Raw genomic sequence first — 18309 nt, forward strand, 5'->3', positions numbered from 1 at the left:
TCTATCAACTTTGATTCCATCTCCTGAAATATGATGTCCCAAAACAATCCCTTCAGTAAACATCATAAAACACTTTTCATGACTTAAAGAAAGATTTGTTTCCTTACATCTTACCAGTACTTTTTCCAAATTTGCCAAAGCTTCTTCAAATGTATTACCATAGACTGTGAAATCGTCCATGTATACCTCTACACAATCATGAATCAGATCTGAGAAGATTCCTAGTACAGCCCTTTGAAATGTAGCTGGTGCATTACACAAACCAAAAGGGAGTACTCGATAGGCAAAAGTCCCCCAAGGACAAGTAAAGGTGGTTTTGTCTTGATCTTCAGGTGCTACCTGAATCTGATTGTAACCACTAAAACCATCCAAGAATGAGAAATACTTTTTACCTGCTAAAGTGTCTAATACCTGATCAATAAAAGGTAGAGGAAAATGATCCTTTAAGGTTGCCTTGTTCAATTCTCGATAATCAATGCAAACTCTCCATTTACCATTCTTTTTGGGCACTATAACCAAGGGAGAAACCCATTGGCTATCTGAAATGGGGTAAATGAAGTTTACCTTGAGCAATTTCTGAAGTTCTTCTTTCACAATTTCCCTAAGATTTGGATTCATCCGTCTTTGTGGCTGCCTAATAGGTCTGCTGTTTTCTTCAATATAAATATGATGAATACAAGTCTTAGGGTCGATTCCTTTCATGTCAGTATATTCCCATGCAAAGGCAGTGGAATGTTTTTGCAACAGTTTAGTTAATTCTTCTTGTTGTAGTCTTTCCAAGTTTTTGTTGATGTTTAATGTTTTTCCTGGAAAGATTTCAACTGTAGAACTACCAAACTCTTCCATTGAGAAGAGAGACATCTGTCTAGAGGAGAGATATTCAATATCTGCATCTAACTGGAATTGTGAAGAGTCATATTCTGAGGATACCTCAAAATTTTCTAATGTATTTAGAATTTGACTGTCCTCACTGATTTCAGAGATGGTTAGAACAGGTTGAAGAGTATCCTCATCATCAATCCACTCATCTTCTCCTATTTCTGTTATTGCCTTTGCGGGAGGATACAAGTTGAATTTCTTGGTAGAATTACCATCTGATATATACATGTCTCCCGACCTACAACTTATGAAAGCATCCGCTGTGGCCAGCCAAGGTCTTCCTAGAATAAGAGGATGTCCTCCTAGATTGTTCTTGGGAGTTAAAATCATAAAATCAACTGGATATTCCCAAGAGTCTAGTGAGACTGGAATGTCTTCCAATACACCATCAGGTTTAATGATTGATTTATCTGCAAGTTGCAATAGAGTAGGTGTAAAGAGAAGGTTAGGAAGTTTTAACTGATCCATGGTCTGTCTACTCATAATGTTGATAGCGGCTCCTAAGTCAATCAAAGTATTTGGGATTTCAACCCCATTAATATGAGTTTTAACAATAGGGCTACCGGGATCTACATATTTTTGCATGGTAATTTTACCCATCATAATGTCTGCAATTTTTCCAACTAGATGTATCCTCTTGGTGTCTCTGGTTCTTTTTATTGTTTTTTTTAAACTCATCTCCTTTATTGTCTTTGCTAGAATGGGAATCTCCTTAATGGCTGTTAACAAGGGAATCTTGATACAGACATTTTTCAATTCATCTAGAAAGCTATAGTCAGGAAACCAAATCTGCTTCTCCACTCCTTTATCAATTTGCAATCTTTCAGGAAAAGGAGGAATAGCTGAAGATGTGGGTTGCTCTACTAAGGGAGTTGATTCTTTTTCTTTTTCTTTAATGCTTGGGTTTTGAAGGGATACTTCAGAACCCTTATTGGCTTTGAGAGATTCTTCCTCAGAAATGCTTGGTTGTTGAGCACTTGTAGAAGGTTGGTCTAAGATTCTACCTGATCTGAGTTGGACCTCATTGAGAGGGACAACCATATAGGTAGGGAATGGTTGACCTTCCATAAGTGGTTGACCTTCCATCACATAAGCACTTTGAGGATTCCTATTATTGGGGTTTGGTTGAGGTTGAGAGGGAAGTTGATTTGGCCTCTGCTGAGATTGTAACAAGAGTTGAGAATTTTGATTTTGTGGAGGAGTTTGTTGTTGTTGAGGGAATGGTAATGACAATTGTTGACCTTGATTTGGAAGTTGGGGAGCTTGCTGATTCTGAAAGGATTGAGGATATTGATAGAATTGGGCAAATCTCCCATAAGGATTTTGCATTTGCATGCTTTGCAACCATGCTTGGAAAGGATTTTGTGGTTGTGACCAAGGTTGTTGCCAAGGATTCCAATTTGGTGGGGGCTGGAAATTCATAGAGTTATTAAACCCTTGATTTTGCTACCCCTGCCAAGGTCTTCTTGCAACAAAACAAAGAGATTCAAGCGTACTTGGATCTTCTTGAAAGACTGCTTTGAGGCCAGGGATTGAAGGACATTCCTTGGTCTCATGAGTTTCTGAGCAAATTACACAGGTTTCCACAACTTGTGCTTCCAAGGGACATTCCCTTAAAGCATGCTTCTTTCTACACTTTGGGCAAAAGATGGTCATAGCCTCGGCTTCTGCTTTTTGTTTATTCTGAATCTTAAGGGTATCAATTTGTTCACTAAGACTCCCTAAGATGTCAGTTTTAAATTCATCTAGCATATTACCGATTTCAGCCCTACTCACTGATCCTGTTGCAGATTTATTTGCCCTAAGGAGAGAAGGATCTCTAGGCCCTTTTTGAGTTTTTGATTTGCCCCTTGAGAGATGGGTACAAAGTTCTGCTATATCACTGAGAGGGAGTTGAGAAATATCCCCTTTCCCCATCATGTTTAAGATATCTATCCATTCATCCCTAATGGCTTTTAATAAGAGGGCTTTTAAGGTCTCTTCATCCAAGGTGCTCATTTTTGCTCTTTTTAAATTATATTGAAATCTCTCAAGTAAATCTTCTAAGCTCTCATCTTCTTTTTGCATCATTTTAAAAACCTCATCCTTATGATTAGTAGGCATACAATAGTCCAAATACCTATCCAAAAAGGTTTGTTTCATTTCATCCCAGGTCCTAATGGACTGAGTAAGTAACCCCATGAACCATTTCAAAGCTTGATCTTTTAACGTTGATGGGAACAGTTTGAGTTTCTGAGTATCATCTAGATAGTCATAAGTTCGACACACAACTTCAAATTCAAACAAGAATGTTTCAGGGTCCTCAGTTCTTAATCCATGAAAATTTGGGAGAACGGATGGTGATATGTTTTTCATGGTGGCTCGGGAGTCCTCATCAACAATGGGAAACCCAAATGTGTTATCCCCATCTCTATTTCCTCCAATGGGACCTCTACCTCCTCCATTGTTATTGTTATTTCCTCCTCCTCCTCTACCTCTACCTCTACCGCCTCCTTCTTCCTCTGCCATGATGATTCTCCTAGGGGTTTCAAAATCTTCTGGTTCTTCTACAAAGGGTGAATGAGAAGAGATTTCTCCTTCCTCTTCAGGTGAGTCTATTTCCTCAATTACAATTGGTTTTCTGGTAGGAGAAAGAGAAGAGTCTCTTCCTAGTTCAAACTCAATAGAAGGTATAGGAGAGTCAACTCTTGGCTCTTGAATTTCAGGACTAGGAGTTTCGGTTGGAGATAAGGGAGGTGTCTCTTGTCTATCTCTTGAAGCAGATGGACTTGTAAAAATTGAACTTCGAGCTCTAGCTAAAAACCTTCCCCTAGAATCTCTAGCTCTATGCATGTCATTTTTATTTTATCTTCAAGTCAAGTTAAATAGTTCTTTTTTTGATCTTCCAGTTCACTCTAGGTGCAAGAAGAGAGCATACTCAAGAAACTTATTAAATCAATAACTTTCTCCTTTCTGATCCTCCAAATCACTTCAAAGTGCAAGAGGAGAGCATACTTAGATAGGTTATTAACTTCTTTTCTTGAAGTTTTTTTTTTTTATATTTTTTTTTCTTCTAAGAATATGGCTACTTAATTTCACTTCCCCGGCAACGGCGCCAAAATGTTTAGTCAATTTAGTGTTATCTAAATTGCTAGTATTTATTGTCAACCCGGGGCTCGTAAGCTGATGAAGTGAAGGTGTACTATATGTACTTAAGTAACCTCTTAGAGTTTTTCTTATCGTTGGGGGTGTTGTTGTGGTTAATTATGTTCCTAAGATGGAATGAGAATTTATAAACAAGTGAGTGATGGTGTGTGTGTAGAGTGAATTCTAAATGAGTGGAAGTGTGTGTTGAGTGATCTCTAACTATTTGCTTGAAAGGAAATGCTTGAAAAGAATAAGTGAACTGAAATGACTTGAAATAAACTTGAAAGCAAATGACCACTACCAATGGCACTAGACACCGTTCAAGTTGCTGCTAATAAAAGAAAAGAGAGTCACTTTTAAAACCCAAGAATAAAGATTATCTCTCTCTAACTCGATGCTTCAAAGCACATGTACTGTGTAAAGCACGGAAAGAAAGTAGCTTAAGTGGAATTAGAAAAGTGAGAAAAATATGCTTGAAAGACTAATGATAATGATTTGCTATTTCTAATTCTCTACTTCAGCCATATGTACTATGGAAAGCATGATTAGAAAGTAGTGAGGAAATAGTCTAGGAAGCACTTTAAAATCAAAACTTCTACTTTAAAGACTAGTGGTAATGATTTACTCTTTCTAACTCGATGCTTCAAAGCAAATGTACTGTGTAAAGCACGGAAAGAAAGTAGTGAAAGAACAGTCCAAAAAGCACCCAAACTAGCTGCAAATTAGTGATATTTTGATCTTAAAAGATAATAGTTTATGATGAAGATCATTCATATATGTTAACAGCTCTTTGAGAAATAAGATTAAAAATCAACTATAAAGACAAAGGCAGCACTTGAATTGTCAACTTCAAATACCATTAGCTTGTAAAGCAAACACACACATATAAAAAATAAATCCCGGGCTAAAAGAAACCTGCAAAGAAATAACACTGATCAGCTTGAAAGAAAAGAAAACAAGTAAATGAAACTATACATGCTTAAGGAAATAAATAAGAAAATAATGAAATGCTGCACATGAAATACTTTACAAAGGCTGAGATGAGCAGGGGCCCTCTGTTCATTCAGCCACAAGAAAACTCAGAGATCTGGAAACTTCAAAACGGTGCTATGTCTATTCCTCCATTTGCAAAAAGTATACAAAACAGAGTGCTGGAATAGCACTAGAAAACAGAGTTCACAATGCTTCTAAATTCAACACAAGTGCAGAAAATTACAACTAATCAAAAGTTCTTTGAGCGTACGCAGACGCAGCAATTTATAGAGGTTCCTAAGATAGCCTACTCGTACAGCTAATTAACAGAAAAACAATAAACAGTCATGCGTATTAATGGTCCCTTGACACATCACGGCTGCGTGGACGAGTTTAGTGGTTCTGTCGTCATGGATAATAAATCCCATGTTGGATTGCGTCCCCTGCCATCTGTAGAACATGGACAAATCACCATTTAAGATGACGTGACCAAGCAGCTCACAATCACCGTTTAAACCACCTTGAGTTGACCGTAGCTTAACCAGCTTTGACCATGGGTGAAGATGACGTGGATGGCTGGAACAATGGGACAGGAACCTCGAGCACGTTGATACCTGAGTGCCCATGTGGCTCGTCTAGCAAACCGACACGTGGATCATAGTGTTTAACAAAAAGGCTGCAGGATCTTCAGATAGCTGCAGGATCATCAGATAGCTGCGGGATTCCTGCAAGTAAGTCAAAATCTAAACAAATAGTCATCCATTAGCAAAACTTGCTTGATCATGCTTATTGACACTTAATGTAATGATCTGAGAGGTTTTATGGTGAAAATGAGGCAAAAGTGAAGGAAAGATAAGGAAAAGTTGAGGAAAATGATAGACAAATAGGTGTAGAATAGAGGTTCTACAGTAACTTTTACTAAAAGTGAGTTTACAAAATTGCGAGATCCAGAGGGTCTAAGCCGCTTCATGCATAGACCTTTTCTTGTTTTTTTCATATGACTAGGAGATGTGACCAAAAACTTAGTGTTTAGGTGCTAAGGTATTCATATCTTCCCAGGGGTCAATCTTCCTTTGTTGATTTCTCTTCGCCCTTGGTTCCTTTACTCCCCTCAACCAAGCACCACCACATCAGAGCTCCCCGTATCAATACTTCCTCTTAATTCATTATGAAGGAGTTTTTAAATCTCCAGCCTCCAAAATATATCCCACGTGGTGTCACTCAATACTTAGGTGATGACTCTGCTACCCTTTGTCCTTTGGGTCCCTCACAACCATATGCTAGTCTCATCAGAGCCCCTTTCATTTGATCATAACTTTTTCAAAAAGGCTTAAATAAGAGGTTATGAAATTCTAACCTCCAATGTTCTGAGACCTAGTTTTTTAGTGAATACATTTGTTAATATTTCTCTGCTTCCCTCAACACTTTTAATAATATCAGTAGCTTCATGTATCATAACTTTTGAAAATTCAATTGTTAAGAAGTTTCAAGGTTCTGATGGCCTTGACCTTCCCATATTCTGATATCCACCTACTTGAAATTTCGGACCTCCGGTATGACCTACTCATTCCTTTTCGTATTGGGCCTTCCAAAATTCGGCTCTTGATGTTTTATGGTCCCAAGGTTCTAAACCTCTGATGTCTTAGAACCTCGAGGGGGTGAATTAGTAATAGGGAGACTCTTAAAACTTTTACTGAATATGTTTTTAGTTCATTCCTCTACTTTTTGATACTCATGAGAGAATTCATACATAAAGAAAATGAACAGAAAAGATGAAAAATTCATATGTACATACAATCCATCACATGAGAAGCATACACATTTTGACATCGATATCTTCAAGTGGAAACCAAAAGGAAAAAACCACCAATTTGTTTGTTGTTATGATGTAAATTAAACACCTACTTAATTACATCAATTTGTTTGTGAGAACCCACTCACAGGAGGCATCGACCCCTTTAGAATAGAAAGCACCTACTTTTTGAGAGGCACCAACCTCTTATGAATGTAGGCCACCACCTGTTCTTGCCATTGTTCCAGTTTTCATACAATTTTCAAACTAAAAACAGAGACACATACAAATATAGAAAATTACAAAACTCGTTTAATGCAGAATCAACTTCTTCTCTCAATCTTCCATTATTCTCAATCCTTCAATATTTTGTACTCTCACTTGGCCTCCCGTAACAACTCCCTATTCTATGAACTTCTATGTTCTCTTCTACAGGCTCTCTGAAACACACTACTCCATTTCAACACTTAGGCTAGTTTCTCTGCCCACACACTTTTCTCTCATTCTTCAGCACTTGCAACAATAGTCTCTTCCCCCAATTCCTTAATGGAAACCAATGGTTTTGTTCCTCAGTTGCACACTACTCAATTCTATCTTTCCTACATGTTGCCTCACTTCCCAAGTGTACCTCTATGTAGCTCCTCCATGTTGTTCTTATGTTTAATGCTCCAATTTTGCTACCTCATTAAACTTTTAATATGGGAACCTAAGCGCTTTAATGACTCTCTGTGTGGTTCTTCTTGCTGAGAATTAATTCTCAGTCAATAATACACACTTCAACTAGAGCTCCCATGCTTATCCATGGCTCTCTAAGCTTGGAAGTACCTCAAGATGGCTTCTCTGCTCTTCATTTCATACACAGAGATGTGCACAGGAAGATCAGAGGTAGATTTATTAACATAAGTCATGACCAACACTCTTACTTCTACAAATATTGTCCTCTCTATCACGGTCTCTTGCCTTCAACAGTCACCATAGACTCCATCGAACAACCTCTTATGTGCTCATTTACTCAACTTCCAACTCAATCACCCTTCAATACCTTTGTGCTACACTTTCAGGGCTTCAAAAAATTGTATCTTTTATTAGAAAATACATTACAAAATCACGTGGTTACAATTAGCCTTCAACCCCTTCTACTTAGCCCCTCTTTTCTTTACACACCATAGGACCACTCATTGTGACCAGGGCTTCATTCTCCTCTGAACAACAATATCAGGGCTTCCCGTATCGTAACTTTTACTAAAAGTGATGTTATGAAATTGTGAGGTTTTGAAGGTCTGAGTTCCTTCATGCTTATACCCTTTCTTGTTTTTTTCATATGACGGGAGCTATGACCAAAAACGTTTCTTTTAGGTGCTAAGGCCTTGTGATCTTATCGGGGGCCAATCTTCCTTTATTGACTACTCTCTTCCCTTGGTTCCTTTACTCTCCTTGACCAAGCACCACCACATGAGAGCTCCCTGTATCGGGACTTCCTCTTAATTTAGTTACGGAGGAGTTCCAAAATCTCCATCCTTTGAAATATATCCCACATGATGTCACTCAGCACTTAGGTGTTGAGTCCGCTCTGTTCCCTCAATCCTTTGGGTCTCTGACAACCATATGTTAGTCTCATCAGAGCCCCTTTCATCAGATGCAAACTTTTCCAAAAAGGATTCAATAAGAGGTTACAAAATTATGACCTCCAATGTTCCAACCTTCAAGGTGATGTCATGCTGAAGAGATCCTCTCCATGTGGCATTTCCTTAATGGTGACACATGTCACCAATATTTTCCCCAATAGGTTACTGAAAATCCCAAATCAAACTACCACGTGTCCACCATACAGTTGCATCATGTTGACATCGTTTCCATGTCAAATTCACAGGGCCAGTCACCTATTGCCATGTGTCCTACCATAGGAGAGATAAATGGTCCCGTCAAGCCTTTATTTTGGAAAGAAAACCTTTGTTAATCCCACTCTACATCCCTCGATTCTTTTAATCATATCAGCAACTCCATGTATCATAACTTCTCAAAATTCAATTTTTAAGAAGTTTTGAGGTTGTTATGGCCTCGACCTTCTGATATTCTATTGTCCACCTGCTGGGAGGTTCTGACCTTTAATAAGACCCCCTCAGTCCTTTCGATATCAGACCTTCTGAAATTCAGCTCCCAATGTTTTGTGGTCCTGAGGTTCTAAACCTCTGATGTTTTGAGCCTTCCTATATTCCTTCCTCCAAATTTTGATGGCCATATGCTTTTAGGTTCTGATGTTCTCACATTCCAAAACCCGTGATACTCTGACCTCCAATATTGTTTCCTCTCAAGGTCTCGAGAGTCGATATGCTACCATGTGCCCTGATATTTCGACCTTTTGAGGAATTCAAGACTCTATCTTCGGTAGTCAAGAAATTTTGATCAAGGAGGCCATTTCTGGACTTCCACATACTATTGGAAATCTCTATCAGAGCACTAATCAATTTTCCTAATTCTAGGAGTATTTGAGCTAATCTCTTAAGGCATAATCTCCTCTAAATTCTAGGCCTCCCAACCTCCATAGTCATATTTTTATGGCTTCTCGAATAAGCCTACTACTATGATGATTCTATACAAGAGACAACAAAAAGCATAAGACTCCTCATGAGCTTGACATATAAATCATATCAAAAAGTCTACCTCAGTTGACATCAATGCCAACACACTTACACCCACTAGCTATCCATACAATGCCAACTATCCAACAGAGGCATTGAACAAATCTGCAAGGGCTGGGATTTTACAGAGTTATGAACGTTTGCAAAGGATGAGATATATGCTAGAGAAAGGGGATGAACAAGGAACATTAATTAATTTAAATATGAATAAATTTTAAATTATTATTATTATGTTTCATTGTTGAAGCTTTTACTATCCACAAGTTAGGGTATGTTTATTCTGCAGGGATGAAATTAATGTCAAAGGTTTTCCTTCTGTGAACCTTTTACTATGGAGAGGATAAAGTATGCGCGGGAGAGAATTTTTGTAGATCTATGATTTTATAGAGATATGAATATTTGCGAACAATGGGGTATGTATAGAAAATGAACTTGTAGAAGGGACACATATTGCGAATACATTTATTTTTCATTTGCAGAGTATAACAAAAGAAAGAAGGGTAATTGAAGTCTTGAGAGTGCAAAACGATTAGCTGATATCTTAATAGGAAAGGTAGCACAATGAAATATTTATGACATGTCCCTATATAAATCGTTATCTAGATAGTTTATTATCTATATTTTTTAATCATTCCAATACCTGCGAGGTGATATTGACAACGTACAATAGTTTTCTTTAGTTAAAAGCTTGGACAATAGCCACAGCGACAATAAGAAATATAATAGCCATAATTAATATAATAATGACAATTGAATTGAAGGAAAGTATCAAATGTTATTCCCAAATCCCATGATCACTGCCAAAAAATAACACGTGAAAACTGTTTCAACTCATTTGATATCAGGATTATATGATTGAAAAGGAATTACACTAACAGAAATTGGTATCATTTTCAGGGGTGGCACATGTATGTTATCCTTTTCAAATTGAATTGATTTTTTTCACTCATATTCAACAAAAAAATGTATCAATTTTCATTTGCAAGGAATAATGATAAAGCAAAATAATGATCATTTATAAAAAAATGGAAAATGCTATGAATATGCAAGAGTTATATAACACCAACCAACGAACAAACCTAGAAAAAGAATCAATGGGTTTGCAGAATAGAACAATTTGCAATTGTGACAAGAAAAGTAGCATAACAATCCCACCAATAATAGATAAAGTCGGGCTATAAATATAGAGAAAGTTCAAATGAATGAAAGTGACAAAAAACATACAACAAGGAAGAGCATATATTATTTACTAGTGTACTATGATTCGACTACACCAAGTGGCTCCAAAGACAAGTGGTGTGATTATCAAGAGACCCTATTCGATTATCGTGTTCTGTGATGACAATATGAGAAAATGATGTGCTGCAAACACACCAAAAATCTTGTTGCACAACAAAATGAACACTTTGATGACCTTGTTATTAATGGTGATACCATATGCCCATATTCTTAGCACATAACATTATAATCCAAAAAATCAACAATTTGATCAAGAAGTAAGTTTTATGAAATTGAAACTTATTAATGATCAATAGCTTTTATCTTATTTAAAAGGAAATAGTGATGATTGTTATTGAATGTTTATTAAAGTCCTTATCGCCATAAATTAATGTTTCTTATTTAAAAGGGAATAGTAATGTTTCTTACTTAATGTTTATTGTAGGTTTTGTTCCTATTTAAATTAATTTCGTATTTTCATAATAAAGTTTAATGGAGCAATACAAGATAACAATGCTAGCAAATCCTATCTTTCTCTCACTGTGAAAGAACTAACTGAAGAAATTTGTTATGTTTCTATCGAATTTTGACAATATCAACATGCTAATGATTACCGTGAAAGAGAAAATTGGGCACCTATGTCATTCTCACTAGCACAAATGCCAACTTTCTCAGACACACCCCATCTTCTGCACAAATTTCATTGAACACAAGAAAACACTAACCAAAGAAATAGAACAAAGACATTACATATGCGTTAGCTACAAACCTTATTAGCTAAAGCTGTAAAAATTTTAAATGCAAAATAGTTTAAAATTATTTTTTCTTATTTAAAAGGACATCATGAAGTTTTTTATTTAATGTTTATTAAAGTCCTTATTTCCATAAGTTAATGTTTCTTAATAGCAGGAAACATAAATGTTTGTCATATAATGTTTATTAGAGGTTATGTTCCTATTTAAATTAATTTCATGTTTGGAGAATAAATTTTAATGAAACAATACAAGATAACTATACTAGCAACTTTTGTCTTCCTATCACTGTGAAAGCACTAACCGAAGAAATTTGTTTTAATACTATTGAATTTTGACAATATCAACATGCTAATGGTTACTATGAAAGAGCAAACTAGATGCCCATACGACTGTTATCCTCACTAGTACAAGCCCCAACTTTCTCACACACACCCCATCTTTTGCAAGTCTTTCATTGCACATAGGAAAACATTGAGGCATTATAGACACGTTAAAATAAATGCAAAATAGTTTATAATTATTTTTTCTCTTTCACATTCCCCTTTCTCCACATAATAAAAGCTCCACACAAGGAAATCATTATGTAAAAAAGCTTCACACACTTAAACATAATAATAACATATTAACATTAATAGTTTAACATTAAAGTCCCTGATGCACCCATGTTCCCCTGCACATATCCCATCCTTTGCATGACAAAAAATCCACATTATGAAACATAATAATAAAATATCTCAACAATGAAACACAATAATGTTAATTCTTATGTTTTCGCGCACATACCATGTCCATTGCAAAGATTCATGGCTCTATAAAAACAGAGATCTACGAAGTTGCTCTTCCACACATACTTTGTCCTCCGCATTGTAAAATCTCCCCATAAGGAAATATTTTAACATTAATTTTGTCTCTACAAAATAAATCTCTGTATGCACCCCCATTCTCTTGTACATACCTCATCCTGCGCATAGTAAAAGCTCTGCATAATGAAACATAATAACATTAATTTGAAATTTCTTGATAGTTAAAGTAATTAAAGTTTCATTTGCATCTTCATTCTCCTGCACGTACCCGATCCTCTGCATTAAAATATTAGTATAATAGTTCATTGCATATTTGTTCAACGCGCCCTCCCCCCTAGCCTTTGCAAAGGACCTACAAACACATTAATTCTAAAACCATTGGGTAGAGCAATAAGACATTGTCAAAGCACTAACGAAAATCCCAACTCTACACAACTGCTCCATTGCACAGTTAAATATGTAAAAGGTTTAACTTCAAATAAGTTCAAAATTAATTTCCTTGTTGTGCAATATAGTTTCCTATGCACCCTCATTCCCCATACATAATTCATCCTCTTCACACCCAAAACTCCATACAAAGAAACATAATAACATTAACCGAAGAAATTTGTTTTGTTTCTATTGAATTTTCACAATATCAAAATGCTAATAGTTACTGTGAAAGAGCAAAGTGGATGCCGAGACGAATGTTATAGTCACTATCACAAACCCTAGTTTTCTCGTACACACCCCATCTTCTATACATCTTTTATTGCACACAGGAAAACAATAAGACATTACAAAAATGTTAGCATAATTGCAAAATATTTTTAAATTAATTTTTCTCTTGCACATTCTCCTTTCTCCACACAGTAAAAGTTCTACACAAGGAAAGCATCATGCAAGCAAGCTTCAGACAATAAAACATAAAAACATAATTATAAAAAATTAACATCAGTAGTTTAACATTAATTTTTTCCCTATTGAATAAAGTCTTGATGCACCCCTATTCTCCCACACGTACTTCGTTCTCGGCACAATGAAACGTAATAACAAAATCTCCACACAATGAAACATAACAATTTTAATTATTATGTTCTCCCACACATACACCATCCTCTGCAAAGATTCATGTTTGTATAAAAATAGTGCTCTACGTAACTTCTCTCTTGCACATACGTCGTCCCCTGCAGAGTGAAAGTCTTGCATAAGGAAAATGTTTAACATTAATTTCTTCCCTACCGAATAAAGTTCCCTATTCACTCTCATTGCCCCGCACATACCCCATCATGCGCATAGTAAAATATCCGCATAGTGAAACATAATAACATTTATTCAAAATTTGTTCATAGTTAAATTAATTAAAGTTCTCTATACATCCTCATTCTCCCGCACATACCCATCCTCTACATTAAAATATTAATATACTAGTTCATTGCAGATTTGTACAATCCCTCCCCCCCCCCCCCCCCCCCACAAAGCCTTTGCAAAGGACCAGTGAACGCGTCATTTGTAGCACCATTGGGCAGAGAAATAACACAATGTCCGAGCACTCACAAAAATCATAGCTCTATGCAACACCTCTCCCACATAGCTAAATACAAGAATGTTTCAACCACAAAGAAGCTCAAAATTAATTTCCTCGTTGCGCATTATATTTTACTTTACACACTCATTCCCCATACATACTTTGTTCTCCTCATGCCAAAAAATCTGCAAAAAACAACATAATAACACTAAATGCAAGTTTTTTTAGCCCCTGAGCTTACATGAAGGGTCTGCAACCACGTCAATTTTGACATCATTGTGCAGAATGTGAGTGTCAGAGCACTAACCAATGCAATGGCCACTCAAATAATAATTGGATATTTTTTTAGCCTCCCCTTCCTTCCTCCCCCACCCTGCCCTGCCCCCCTGCCCGCAATTTTATGCGAAGGGTTTGCACCCACGTCAATTTTGGCATCATTAGGTAGAGCAATAATATAACATTGTCACTGTCAAAGTACTAACCAACAGAATAAGCACTCATATTTTTTTTTTTCTAAGTAATTATGAAGCACTAACACATACCATAAATAAAATGCCCCCCCAAGGGAATTACGAAAATTAGAATTAAGATTAGAGTGATGAGCAAATCGATTTTAGAAGGCGAAGTGGAAGAGAACTAGAAAAATCACGAGAGACAGCAAATCGTGCAGAGCTCTGGGAAACGCAGTCTGTGACCCTAATGGCGGCCCGCAGAGGAGGGAGCTCCACTCCCTCCTACAAAAGCGCTGTGGCCAGCAGAGACAAGACCCATCTGAGTAATGTCAGAGGTACAGGGGAAGAAGATAACAGAAGTAAGGAGAAGGAGACAAATGTGGAAGAGTCAAAGGATAAGGGCAACACTAAGGACAAGGAGGAAGAAGACAAAAACCAGGGAGGCAAAAAAGAGGATTTCAATCAAAAGGGACCACGTAGGCCTAGAGCGAACATCACTCCAAGAGTAGTTTTAAATAATCCGGCCCTGTAGGAACACAGGGAGCATATGGAAATGTATGCCATCATATGAAAATTCATAGGAGTATGGCCCACTAAGAAAGCTTTGCAAACCTGGATCAAATATCACTCGAAACCTAAGGGTATCATCGATCTTCTCCTTGGGTCAAAGGGTTTCTTCACAATGATGTTTACAAACATTGAAGACAAGGATAGAATATTCGAAGGAGGGCCCTACTTTTTTGCAGTAGCAGGCCTCTATATGCGGCCTTGGGTGATGAACTTTGTTCCAAAAAGGGAGACCTTCACCTCAATTCCGGTTTGGGTAAGGCTTTTATTGCTTCCCCTAGATTCTAGGAAAAATGAATCACTTGTGGCTATAGGAAACAAACTAGGATGATTTATCAAAGACTCGGAAGCCACCAGAAGGGGTAAATACACTTCCTATGCAATGATTTGTGTGGAGATGAACCTTTCAAGAGCTCTTCCGGATGAAGTTATCTTGGAAGTCTTTGATGAGGAATGGGTGCAAACGATGGACTATGAGCATATTCCGTTCAGATGCCGTAAATGCCACGAACATGGACACTTGATCAGAGACTGCCCTCTCAGTAAAGAAGAAGACAAAAGAAAACTAAAAGCAAAGAAGGACACTGAAAACTTTCAAGAAGTTTCAAGCAGAGGAAAAGGAAGCAAAAAAGAACCAAAGCAGCAACATAAAGAGGGACAAAAGGCCAGTCAAAATAAATTCCAAGCACTGGTTGAGTTGGAAGACATGCCATACGAAAACCAGTCTATGGAGAAAGACCCTAAGGAGAAGGAGAAAGAAGAAAACAACACTCCAGCACAAAATATCAATGAAGAGGAAGAAACCATGATGAGTGAAGCAGAGCTAGAAATGGACCAGGAAATGACCCAGAGCGAAACAGATCTGGAGGATCATGAACTACAGGAAATACTAGATAAGGAAAACCTAGATCTGGAAGGATTTCTACAACAGGGAACCAGGGTGGGGATAGATTCATTACCTCTATATGAATGCAATAGAACACAACAGCTGTTTCTATGGAATGCCCAGGAAAAAGGGGCAGCTGGAGGAAGAAAGAATGGCGGGCAGGAATAAAGAGGTGTGAAAACGATGAAAGCTAATCCAGGTTTAGCAACCAGAAGTACATGTAAGAAACGAGGAAGAAAGAAGCAAAAGGAGCTTTTAATGGAGTGTGGGAAGCTGATGATAGATTCAGGTAAGATGAAAGACCTGACTAGTTACTCCTTCACAAATCTTTAATTATGAAGTTTACATCTTGGAATATAAGAGGTTTGGGTAGTAAAAGAAAGCAAAGAATGCTAAGTTTTAGAATGAAACAAGACACACCGGATATAATCTTCATTCAGGAAACGAAGAGTTCCATTCAGAAAATAAAAGCAATCCACAGTAAATGGCTTCAAAGTTTTGAGTTTTTAGAAGTTAAGGCAGATAACATAGCGAGGGGCATTCTCACTCTATGGAACCCTCAAAAAGTTAGAGTTTTAGATGCAGAGGCATCTAGAAACTACTTGTCAGTAGTCATTCAACCAGAAGGGGTGGCTGAAACCTTCCTAGTCACTAATGTTTATGGTCCCCAAAGAGTAGAGAATAAACTCATATTCCTATATTCCCTCACTGATCTCAGGATCAGACAAAATGGCATCCCTTGGATCCTGGGAGGGGATTTTAATGTGATAAAATCTCTTTCAGAAAAGAAAAGAGGAACCAGAGTACTAAACAAAGATTCATTGGCATTTCAAGCATTCACGGAGAACTTGAAATTGGTTGACTCAGACTCAGAGAATGGCCTATTTAATTGGAACAACAAGAGAGCAGGGGAAGCCCAGGTGGCCTCCAATTTAGACAGGTTCTTGGTATCATAAGAGCTTATGCTTATAAATAATGAAATTACAACAAGAATTCTTCCCTTTGGTGGCTCGGATCACTGGTGAATACAATTGGAAATTAAGGGTTTGGATTCTCCAAGGAACAGACCCTCCAGATTCAAAAACATTTGGCTTGCCCACCCAGAATTCTTGAGTAATATCAAAGATTGGTGGAGTGAGGACCTATAGATCCAAGGATCTAAAATGTCTCTCCTTCACAAAAGACTAAAGCATATTAAGAGCAAACTCAAAGATTGGAATAGGAAGGATTTTGGAAACATTTTTGTGAATAAGAAATCCGTGGAAAGTAAAATTCAAGAACTCAACGAGAAGCTGATCCAAGAAGGCTTTAACTATGACATAAATGAACAGTCTGAAAAATTGCACCATGAGTGGGAAAACCTATGTAAATAAGAAGAAATATTCTAGAGATAAAAATCTAGAGTGTAATGGCTCAAAGAAGGAGAACGCAATACGAGCTTTTTTCATAGATCCACCATGGCCAATAGGGCATTCAACAGAATATCGACAATAAGGAACGAAAAGGGAGAGACTCAGAACACTCATAAGGAAATTGAAAAAGTGCTTGTTCAACATTTTCAAGACATTGCACGAGAAAAAAATCTAGACAGGGAAGATTCCATAAAGGAAATTACAAGATATATCCCTAAGCTGGTGTCTAGAGAGGACAATTTCAACCTAAACATACCTGTTTCTGAATAGGAGGTTAGTGAAGTACTCAAAGATATGCAGAATGGCAAAGCACCAGGCCCAGATGGTTTTAATGTGGATTTCTTCAAAGCTTGTTGGGATATAGTCAAACTGGATATTTTAAATGTTGTGGAGGATTCCAGGGTTAATAAAACCCTCTTGAAAGCCCTCAATACCTCCTTCATCGCCCTGATTCCCAAACAGGACTTGGCTCAAATAGTGGATAAGTATAGACCCATAGCTTTATGCAATGTTGTTTACAAGATTATATCCAAAGTAGTGGCTAACAAAATCAAACCCCTCCTCCCTAAACTAGTGTCCAAGGAGCAATCTGGTTATGTGGAGGCTCAGCAAATTTTGGATAACATTATTCAAGCACATAAGGTGGTTCACTCTCTTAAAAGCAAAAATCAAGCGGGGATGATCATGCAACTGGATATTGCTAAAGCATACGATAAGGTCAACTGACGGTATATCAAGAAGATACTCACAGCCTTTGGGTTTGATCACAACTGGATAAGATGGGTAATGGCCCTAGTAACTACTTCCAACTTTTCTATCTTGGTTAACAACTCTCCCTCAAATATCTTCTTTCCCTCTAAAGGCCTGAGACAGTGAGACCCGCTCTCTCCCTTTCTCTTCATCCTCATGATGGAAGGACTGGGTAGGGCTATCAAGCAGGCTAAAAACATGGGCAAAATAAAGGGTCTTCAAGTTTCAGAGAATGGACAGACTCTTACTCACCAACAATTTGTAGATGATACCATGTTGCAAGGTATTCCCACAGTCAAAGAAGCGGCTACCTACAAGCAAATCCTCAATTCTTTTGCAAAGGCTTCAGGTATGGAAGTTAATCTCACAAAATCAAAAATATTCTTCTTTAATACTAACATTGCTATTCAAAGGAACATCTCAAGAATCCTTGGCTTCCAAAGGGACTCCCTCCCCTTAAAATATTTGGGAGTACCTCTCATAGACAAACCAATGATTAAAAACATTTGGGAACCTGTGCTAATTGAGTTACATGATAAAGTTAAAAATTG

The sequence above is a fragment of the Pinus tabuliformis genome, chromosome 8, assembly GCF_031772625.1.
Source record: "Pinus tabuliformis cultivar Carrire ecotype Pingquan chromosome 8, CPIR1, whole genome shotgun sequence".
NCBI lineage: Eukaryota > Viridiplantae > Streptophyta > Pinopsida > Pinales > Pinaceae > Pinus > Pinus tabuliformis.